The following is an 11,478-nucleotide window of genomic DNA, read 5'->3' as shown; positions in this document are numbered from 1 at the left end:
AATAGACATTTCTTAAAGGAAGACATACTAATAATCAATAAAAAGAGGTTCAACATCCCTAGTTATTACAGAAATGGAAATCAAAATCATAATGAGATACTACTTCTCACCTATTAGAAACAAACATGCCTATTATAAACAAACAAATAAAAAATAGCAAGTGTTTTTGAGGATTTGGAAAACTTGGACCTTGTGCATTTCTGGTGGGAACGTAAAATGGTACAGCTCCTGTGGAAAATGTTTTGGTGTTTCCTCAAAATGTTAAACGTAGATTTACCACATGATACAACAATTCCACTTCCAGGTATATACCCCAAAGAATTGAAAGCAGAGACTCAAATAGATACTTGTATGCCAGTGTTTACATCCATATTATTCACAATAGCCAAAAGATGGAAAAGCTCAAATGTCCACCAACAGATGCATGAATAAACAAAATGTGGTATATACATAAATGGAATATTACCTAGCCTTAAAGTCAGATACAAAAGGGAAAATATTATATTCCACTTATATGACATAATGAGAATAGATAAATTTATAGACACAGAAAGTAGAATAGAGGTTACTATGGGCTAGAGCAAGGAAGGAATGGAGAATCGTTGTTTAAGGGGTAAAGAGTTTCTGTCTGGCAAAAAGAAACTATTGGGAGTAGGCCAAAATAAAAGGATTTTACACAGTGAAGAAAATCATCAATGAAATAAAAAAGCAATCTACTGAATGGGAAAAGATATTTACAAATGATACATCTGAAAGGGGTTAACATCCACAATATATAAAGAACTTACATAACTCAACACCCCAAAAACCAAATAATCTGACTAAAAATGGACAGGACCTGAATAAACACTTTTCCAAAGAAGCCATACAGATTGAAGAGATGCTCAACATCACTAATCATCAGGGGAATGCCAATCAATACTACAATGAGGTATCACTTTACACCCATCAGAATGGCTAGTATCCAAAAGAAACAAGTGTTGGTGAGGATGTGGAGAGAAAGGAGTCCTCATGCACTGTTGGTGGGAATATAATTGGTGCAGCCACTATGGAGAGCAGTATGGAAGTACCTCAAATAATTAAAAATAGAGATACCATACAATCCTAGCCACGTATGCCATGCATTCTATCCTTGACTTGCCTCCAATAGCCTGTCTCGCCACCAGCACACTCTGTTGCTGCCCCACAGAAATGCTTCCATTACTCACAGTCCTTTGCCAAATTAGGTCAGTGTCCAGGGCACTGGCTCCTTATGTCACTTGGGCTTATGCCAAAATTTGGTGCAGATGCCTGAGCCTTAATGCGTCAAAATGGAGACCTTTAAGCTGATGATTTAGCCATTACTATGGGGCCAAAGGTAATAACAGTGACTATTGAACAGAACCGGGAAAGTCCAAAATAACAGAAGATGGTGTGACCATTGCAAAGTCCATTGACTTAAAAGATAAACATAAAAATATTGGTGCTAAACTTGTTCAAGATGTTGCCACTAACACAAATGAAGAGGCTGAGGCTGGTACCACTACTCCTACTCATACTAGGACACTCTTTTGCCAAGGAAGGCTTTGAGAAGATTAGCAAAGATGCTAATCCCGTGGAAATCAGGAGAGATATGATGTTAGCTGTTGATGCTGTAATTGTTACGCTTAAGAAACAGTATAAACCTGTGACAACCCCTGAAGAAATTGTCCAGATTGCTGCGATTTCTGCAACTGGAGACAAAGAAATTGACATTATTTCTTATGCAATAAAAATGGTTGAAAGGAAGGGTATCAGGGTATCATCACAGTAAAGGATGGAAAAACACTGAAGGATGAATTAGAAATTATTAAAGGCATGATGTTTGATTGAGGTTATATTTCTGTATACTTTATTAATACATCAACATGTCAGAAATGTGAATTCCAAGATGCCCATGTTCTACTGAGTGAAAAGAAAATTTCTATTGTCCTGTCCAGTGACCTGCTCTTGAAATTGCCAATGCTTACTGTAAGCCTTTAGTCATAATTGCTGATGATGTTGATGGAGAAGCTCTAAGTACACTGGTTTGAATAGGCTAAAAGTTGGTCTTCAGGTTGTAGCAGTCAAAACACCAGGTTTCGGCAACAACAGAAAGAACTAGATTAAAGACGTGCCTATTGCTACTGGTGGTCTAATGTTGGGAGAAAGATTGACTATATCTTGAAGGTGTTCAGCCTCATGACTTAGGAAAAGTTGGAGAGGTCATTGTGACCAGAGATGATGCCATGCTACCCAGTAATTCTACTACTGGGTATTTGCCCAAACAAAACAAAAACACTAATTCAAAAAGATATATGTATCCCCATGTTTACTGCACCATTATATACAATAGCCACGATATGGAAGCAACCTAACTGTCTGTTGATAAATGAATGGATAAAGAAGATATGATTTTATATATATATATATATATATATATATATATATATATAATATTATATAATATATATATATCACAGGTTAAGATCACCAAAACTAAATAAAACCAAAATTGGAATGGGGATGGGAGTGTGGAAATTATGCAAAAACAGCTTATGGTTTGATTTTTCAGAAATATTTACCCTATATTACAAAGGTGTTTCATATAGCTTGCATATCACAATATTCCACACACAATGGAATATTTCTTAACCATAAAAGGATGTGATCTTGCCATTTGTGGCAACGTGGATGGACCCAGAGGGCATTATGCTAAGTGAAATAAATCAGACAGAGAAAGACAAATACTGTATGTTTCACTTATACATAGAATCTAAGAAAACAAAACAAATGAACAAACAAACAGAAAAAGCAGAAACAGACCCATAAATACAAAGAGCAGACTGATGATTGCCAGAAGGGAGGGGGTGGGGAAGATGGGCAAAATGGATGAAGGGGAGAGAGAGACACAGGCTTCCAATTGTGAAATAAATAAATCACAGGGATGAAAGGTACAGCCTAGGGAATATAGCCAATGATATTGTAATGATGTTGTATGTTGACTGGTAGCTATACTTTGGCGAGCATAGCATAGTATATAGAGTTGTTAAATGACTATGTTGTATACTAAAACCAATGTAACATTGTATGTCAATTATGCTTCAATAAACTAAATTTTTAAGAAGTATCTAGATTCAGTGGTAAAGAAGAAAAAAAGGAGTTTCTGTTTGGGATGATGAAAAAGTTCTGGGGTGCCTGAGTGGCTCAGTTGATTAAGCATCCAACTTCAGCTCAGGTCATGATCTCATGGTTCATGGGTTTGAGCCCTGCGTCAGACTCTGTGGTGACAGCTTGGAGCCTGGAGCCTGTTTCGGATTCTGTGTCTCTGTCTCTCTTTGTCCCTACCCTGCTCGCATTCTCCCTCTTTCTCTCTCAAAGATAAATAAACACTAAAAAAAAAAGTTCTGCAAATGGACAGTGGTGACGTTTGCACAACATTGTGAATGTACTTAATGCTACTGGTCTATACAACTCATAAAAGAGTAAATTTTATGTCATGTATATTTTACTACAATAAAATTAAGCAAAAATAGCTTATGGTTTATTTTTCAGAAATATTTACCCTATATTACAAAGGTGTTTCATATAGCTTGCAATGGCTTACTGCCAGGAGTCCCGCCACACTCCCATCCCCGTTCCAATTTTGTTTTTATTTAGTTTTGGTGACCTTAACCTGCTTCACTCAGATTTTCTGCTGCATCAGTTAGAGGGTATTTTCTTCCACCGTATGAAATAGGAATAAAAACAGCCAAGGCATATCAATGCTTCCGGCTCAGGAAGTACCTTCTCATCTCCCCACTTATGTGATCACTGAAGACAATACTGAACTTGGCAATAAGTCACCTTAGCAGTCCCATTGACTTACCTCTTCAAAGACAAATATTTGGACCAAGTGAAAACTACCTGACCTCTTGTTTTTCCTTTAGTTTTTTCTTGCCTCTCTTGTGATGTTTTTGGCTTTCACTATTACTATAGCTGTATCATTGCAAAGGTAAAATGCATCTATTGAAAAAATGTTTAAATGTTTATGTCTAGACTGTCAAAAAGGCAGATACATATTCTTTGACCTACTACTTCTAATACAGAAATCATGATGTAGTACGAGGGCATTAGGACCCGGGAGTCCTGGGGTCTACCTTTAACCAGCTGTGTGGGCATGGGCTTGCTGAGCCCCCTCTGCCTGTAATATGAGTGGGTTGGCTAGAGGACCCTAATGATTCTTTCACATTTAAAATGAGAAGATAAAAGGTCCTGGAATGTTGAGTTGCCTGACAAAGATTCACTCTCCCCTCTCACCACGGAGAATATATCCTATTTTGTAACAAAGATATTCTTTATATGACATTTGAAAATCTTACCGATTTAAGTATCATTCATATCAAAAGCCTTGATGTTTTAGAGTTCTATTTTTTCCTATGGTTGTTCTCTGTCAAGAGGAATTGGCTACATATTTAGGGCCTGGGCAAAATGAAAATACAGGCCCCTTTCTCAAAAATTGTGAAGAATTTCAAGACAGATGAAATAGAGCATCAAGCCATGTACAAGGCCTTTCAGAACATGACTGCACAGGTCACATGCTATCTGTCCATGTGTAAAAAGGCACCTCCCACACACACACTACTCCACCCCTGGGAAAATATTTAAGTCGACTGTGCACCCTAGGCACATGGAGCGGCTAGGTGTGTGGGTTGCATTTTTATACACAAAGTACACAAACAAGAAGTAAATCTTCCAACCTGCCTTGTAGGTAGTCCCTCATGAGCGGGTTGTTGCAATTAGTCTCTGATGAGAGGCTGCACAATGAAGTGAGAAGTCTGTAAAAATAGCCAGATAAAAGACTCAGATTCTTCATTTGACAAATATTTATTGAGCATCAAATAATGAACTTAGGCATGTGCTAAGCATTCCATAGTGCACAGATGAATCTGTTGCCCTGGGCCTTTCAGTCAATCTTCGATACCTTGGTTCTCTGGGTTGTTAGATGGGAACTAAGGAATCTCTTACCTAAAAACCTTTAGGAAGTATGGGCTCAAGAAATTCAAGTTGAAATATCAGTTATAGTTATTGCCTTGCAAAATTTTAAGGATGATATCAGCTTTAAAATGATGATGTTACCAAGAGTAGACAATGAATATAGACTTTAGGGTCTAAGGGTAGCTTGTGATATTTTTCCTTAGCTTTTTTTTTTTTCATCTGAACAACTTAATGGGAGATTCCGTGTCCAGAAACCATAACCAGGTCCTCCAATGTCTACTATGAATTTATAGAATTTCATCCTCGAACTTCAAAGACATAAAAACCAATAATGAGGAACTTTCTTGCATACCTGGCTTTACACAATCGATGTGTTCCTTAAAAAAAAAAAGTCAACCGAATTGTTGGAAACTGAATTATATTTGAAATGCTCTAAAGAACTTGGATATTAAAAGAAAACCTGCATTGAATCCTTTTGTACAACAAAGAATAATTTTTATAAAGCAAAAAATTACCCCTAATTTGCTTGATGTGAAAACTCAGGCTTAAGCACACAGTTTTGTGACTGTACAAATGGGAGCCCATTTAGACACACAATGGCTTCCCCTCTTCCTTTCAGCCCTGAGGATGTGCAGGTGGAAGGAAGAGGTAGGAAGGGTGGGAGGATGTCAGCATTCTTTACAAATGTTCACAATCCATTTCCTACTTGAATGAAAAGTATTTTCCTAAGCAAAGGAAGACAATAAGACTCAGAGCCTTCAATGAGATCAACACTGATGTGACAATGGGCGCGCTTTTCAGGAAACACACTGTGAAGAATAACAACAAATATTTAAACTCAGAATTTTAGTCAACTGAGGTGAGGCAGTGTGGCGTGGGAGTTCACAGGTCATCCACCCCATGGCTTTCAAATTGTAACAGGCTATGCTAGATTCAGCCAGGTATCTGTTGAGAGATGCACAAATTCTGAGACCCCACTCTAAGAGGCAACAGATTCATCAGTCTGATTCTCTTCCCAAGTCATTCTGATTTCAATGCACACTTAGATTTCAGAACCACTGATTTACAAGCCTCACCTTAGAAAAGGGAGTTGGTAGAGATTCTCCTCCGATGCGTTGGATGTGGCTCTGTGTGTGTGACGGTCCCTGCTTGTCTCACTCTTCTGCTTTGCTCTTAACCTCTTCTTCCGATCTCTTGGAAACTGAGACAGGTAGACCTTTTCCTTTCTTTTTCTGTTTGGATGTCTTATCCCTCTTTATGACTTCATCTAAGTCTTAATGGCTGACAGAAGTATCTTGCCTATATTAGTAGAGAACCCTGTGAACATTGACTCCCAGGATCAGGAGAATGATAATGTAAATAAGAACTAGAGGAATTTGAAAAATTAGTCTTTCTGAAAAATTAGCCAAGTTTTGTGACATTTTGTCCCCGTGTGGTTCCCCAGAAGAAGAACATGAGATAATGATTCAAGTGTACTTAGTTTATTTGGGGAATGACCCCAGGAAACACCAACATGGGAGTGAAGAATGTACATGTGTTGCGAAATGAAGTGAGGCACTAAAGAGAATATAATCGAGAAGTTACTGTTAAGGGAGCATAAGGCAAGCTGACAGGCCGCAAACACCCCTCCCCCCAGCCCCCACCATGGGATACGTGAGATATTCCTCGGAACTCCTGGGTGCCCAAAAACAAGGAAAGGGGAAAAAAAACAAATTGTTAACTGATAGCGATCATAGTCCTGCAGGACCTAAGTCTCCATAGCTCCTCCGTAGTGATGTGGGAAACAAAGGCAGAAGGAAACGGCAGGTAAAATTAAATTTCCTTATAACCTGCAGCCCATTGACAAATACTTGAGGCTGGCAGAGTAAAAAGTTTCTCCAGGAGCTCCCTACTGTCTTAATGCTAATGCTTTGCTAGAGGGAAAAACAACCCTTAGCTTGACAATAACAAGGCCTCCACTATCCTGTGAGCCTTCTTTAGCAGATGAAAATCCCATTGGAAACTTCCCCTGGACTTCACCTCCCCCCAACTCCATAGTATACAACCAGTCTCTCCTCATGGTCCTGGGGCAGCTCTTCCTGCCCACAGCTTCCTGTCCCATGCTTCAATAAAATCACCTTTTTGCACCAAAGATGTCTTCAAGAATTCTTTCTTGGTCATTGGCTCCAGACCCCACCTCACTATCACCCCCCAAAACTTCATCAGTTACTACCATGAGCAACTGGGGCTTAGACCCTCTAGGAACTCAAAGAGCCAGTGTGGAACGCTGTGTAGTAAAGAATTAACATTACCCAGAGAGAAGTCTGGCCTTTGCCCTTGGCTACTGGAATGTCCTGCCTGAAAGAGTGTCCCTTTTTGCCGGGCAGCTTTGACCACCAAACAGTGTAACAGTATGATTTATGGTGGTCTTAGGGCCAGATGGTATCAGTTTTGCCCCTAGGGCAACTAGAGACTAAAGGTCAGGTACACAAGCAGTATGTGACTGAGTCCCAATAAAAACTCAGGGGGCTTCCCTGGTTGACAATATCCCACGTGTGGCATCACATATAGTAGCTGGGAGAAGTTAGTGCTTTCCATGACTCCATTGAGAGAGGACAACTGGAAGCCATATGCTTGAACCCTCCTGGACTCTGCCCTATGCATCTCTTGGCTGATTGTAATCTTGTTTCTTTTCTCCATAGTAAATTGTAACCATGAGTATAACAGCATTCTGTAAACTCCGAGTCCTTCTGGTGAATTATTGTAACGTGGCTTTGGGAACCCCCAAACTTGCAAATCGTGTCAGAAGTGAGGGTGGTCTTGTGTGAATGTGCTCCCTCTAAAATTGCAGCTGGTTCTAACTCTTGTAAACATGCAACTCAGAGTTGCTCCATTCAAGAGGCAAGTGATACACACTGGCTGAAAGCCTCTTCTAGGCAGCGTTAATTCCCTGGCACTGCTGGTCTGGTACATGGATAGCAAAGTGGACTCTAGGTGTGAGCAAGCCCTAGGCATAGAAATGCCCATGTTGGCGTTTGAAGTCAGCAGCAAGTACTGTGAGAGTAAGGGGATACGGGCGAGACACTGGCAGCATCTGCTGATTGTTTCTAATCTCTTCCCCCACAATGTGGATAATGTGATGCCCTTAGGACAGGGGTCAGCAGCTTATGGCTTATGTCAAATTCAACCCACTGCCCGTTTTTGTAAATAGTGTTTTTGGAACACTCATGTTTATTAGAAATAAACATTTATTGGAATAAATAGAAACACTTGTTTATTTATGCATTATCTTTGGCTGCTTTATGCTCTAATGTCAGAGTTGAGGAGTTAATAGCATACACTATATGGTTGGTAAAGCCTAAAATATTTACCGTCTGGCTTTTTACAGAAAAATTGCCAATCCCTGCCGTAAGACAAAGATTAGCAAAGGAAAAAAAAAAAGCACATCAATAAATTTTAAAACTGGACCCTGTAGCACAGTGAACCAAGTGTCATGAGAAAGGTATAAACTAGGGGGAGCCAGCGCTCACTACCCTGATGGGAAGTCCATGAATGCGTCACTGAGGAGATAATGTCTGTGCTAGGTCTTAAAAGATGAGTAGAAAATTAGCACATGGGAGGGAAGAGATTTTAATAACGAAGGTATAGAGTTGTAAAGACATGAGGGCCTGCGGATACATGGAAAAATGAAGACGCTCCAATGTTTTTGCATGACTCCAGTGCAGACATTGAGTGGTGAGGTGGGGAAGGAGATGGGAAGGTCCACTGGAACTGGATTTTTAGTAGCATAAAATCCAAGCTCCTCAGCATGGCTGGGGACTGAGCTTCTCTTCTGCCCTCTTCCTCCTGCCCCTAAATAATAAAATAGGAAAGAAAATGGAAAGAAAAACCAATAAATCCATAACTATGCTGGATAAAAACAAGGAACACTCTTGGTGAATCAGAAACCGTGAGAAATCCTCAACATGTAAAAGGCAAATGAGACAGGATCGAAGAAGGAATGATATCCTAAAAGTTCAACCAAGTAAAAAATGTATATCCAAGGAAATGGAGTTAATAGAGAAAACAGATATGGAAACCAATTTGACAATAAATTTCATATATTTTTAAAAAATAGAGAAAGCAGAGTAAATTTTTAAAGGGTGTTACACCCATTAAACAGAAACAAGTAGAATCTTGGAAATAAAATATATCAATTGTTGACATTAAAAAAAAAAAGCAGTTAGTAGCTAGCCTGAATAACAGAATGAATAGAGTCAATGAATTGAGTTGAAAGTTGGAATCAAGAAATTCTCCCTACTCCCAACATAAAAGGAGTAAGAATTGAAAGTATGAAAAAAGAGATAAAATGTGAAAGATGTATTCAAAATTTTAAATGTTCATCTAATGAATAGGGTTTCTAGAAAGAGAAAATTAAGCTGTAAAAGGAAAACATTCCCTTACATAAACTATAAAATGATGAGATTTTAATATGATAAAAAGGGCCCACCAAGTATATAGCAGGGTTACCGAAATACACACACACTCACATATAAATTTAGACAAATTGTAGTGAATTTTCAGAACACAAAAGAAGAAATCAAACCCTAAATCTTCCAGAGATATTACCTACAAGAGAATAGGATTATATTCATATCAGATTTCTTACAGGCCACCAGGGTCACAAGAAGGTGATGGAGTAACATCTTTGAAGTTGTAAAGGCACAGGATGCCAAACTCTCAAGTAAGTGTGGGATTGGAATGACACTTCAGGGACGTAAGCGTTCGCTTTATCTGAAAGATGTACTGAAAGATGTATTCTTACATAAGGAAAAAAAATGAATCAAAGAGAAAGAAATCGGATACAAAAAAGCATTGGTGAGAAAAATCCTTAGTAAGATTTATCATTAGACTAAATAATGATTGATGGTAAACAAATTTGATAGAGGAAGTAAATCAGAAGATGAGAATGATATTAAGAAAGGAAAAACTATGCCAAATACTTTATCTTCTTAGGGCAAGGATATAGATAGTGAACCTAAAAATTATTAGGTAAATACAAGCTTAAGTGTGTGTGTTACAATTTCAGAATAATAACTAAGAAAATAGAGTACATCTAATAGACTATCAGAAAAGATAAAACAAAAAATGCAATCAGGTCAATAAAAGAATAGAGAAACAGAAACAACAAAAAATGTATGAGAAAGTGAAAACATAAAATAAGATAAAATGAACCCTAACATATCAGTAATCAAAACAATTGTGAATGGTTTAAATTCACCTGTTTAAAGATTAATAGCTTAATAAAGCCAGATAGGTACTGTTTATAAGGGATACACTTAATATGACATGTGAAAGTTGGTAGTTAAGAAGTGGGATAAGATTGACATATAATCCAATAGCAAAAAACCCCCTAAGTAACCCAATTTAAAAAATGGGTTTTTAAGGACCTGAATAGATATTTAAACATATTAAAGGCTAATAGGTACATGAAAAAATGTTCAACATCCACCAGTCATTAGGGAAATGCAATAATATGGTACAATAAGATGTCACCTCATACCTGTTAGAATAGCCATCATAAAAAAGATAAAAGACAATGAATGCTGGCGTGGATATGGATAAAGGGAACCTTGTGCATTTCAGACTGGGATTTCCACTATGAAAAACAGTATGGAGTTTTCTCAAAAAATTAAAAATAGAACTACTATATGGTCCAGCAATTCCACTTCTGGGAACATTTCCAAAGGAAATGAAAACACTGTCAAAAAGATATCTTCACCTTCATGTTTATAGCAGCATTATTTACAATAGCTAAGACATGGAAACATCCTAAATGTTCATTAATGGATGAATGGATAAAGAAGTTGTTATATATATAGAGAGAGATATAGATATCATATATATTCCATTGTGTATACATATGTGTATATGTATATTTGTGTACCTATACATATTCCACTGTGTACTTATACATATTCCACTGTGTGGAATATTATTCAGCCATAAAAAGTGAGGAAATCCTACCCTTTGTAACAACACGGATGGATCTTGAAAGCATTATGCTAAGTGAAGTGAGTTAAAGAAAGACAAATACTTCATAGTCTCACTTGTATTTGGAGTCTTAAAAAAAAAAAAAAAGAAAACCCAAGCTCACAGAAAAAGAAAAATTGTCCACATTAAAGAACTATAGTGTGATAAACGATGTTATAAAGAAAATTAAATTGCATGCTATTGACCTAAAAAATGCAGTTACATTGCAAAACAATGAATTGATATAGAGGTATATAAAAATTACCAACCCAAGAAAAAAATCAATACAGCCCAATTAGAAATGGGGAACTATGAATAAACAGTTCATAGGAAAGGAAAGAAAAATCACCAATAAGCATGTGACAACACTCAATCTCAAGAGTAATTGGGAAAATAAAAATTAAAGTAATGAAGAATTAGTCTTATCCAATCCAATTATTTAAATGTTATATGTTGATAAATATCCTAAATTAAAGCAGGTAAAGGAGAATTGCATCCTCTTGTAGATTGTTG

At 37.5% G+C, this 11,478-nt stretch overlaps 1 pseudogene; it reads left to right on the top strand.

The window, feature by feature from the left end:
- Positions 1–1,191: 1,191 nt before the first annotated feature.
- Positions 1,192–11,478, top strand: part of LOC101098250 — a 56,246-nt pseudogene continuing 45,959 nt past the window's right edge.

The sequence above is a fragment of the Felis catus genome, chromosome C2, assembly GCF_018350175.1.
Source record: "Felis catus isolate Fca126 chromosome C2, F.catus_Fca126_mat1.0, whole genome shotgun sequence".
Lineage (NCBI taxonomy): Eukaryota > Metazoa > Chordata > Mammalia > Carnivora > Felidae > Felis > Felis catus.
Note: the sequence above shows the minus strand (reverse complement) of the source record. Positions and strands in the feature narration are given on the sequence as shown.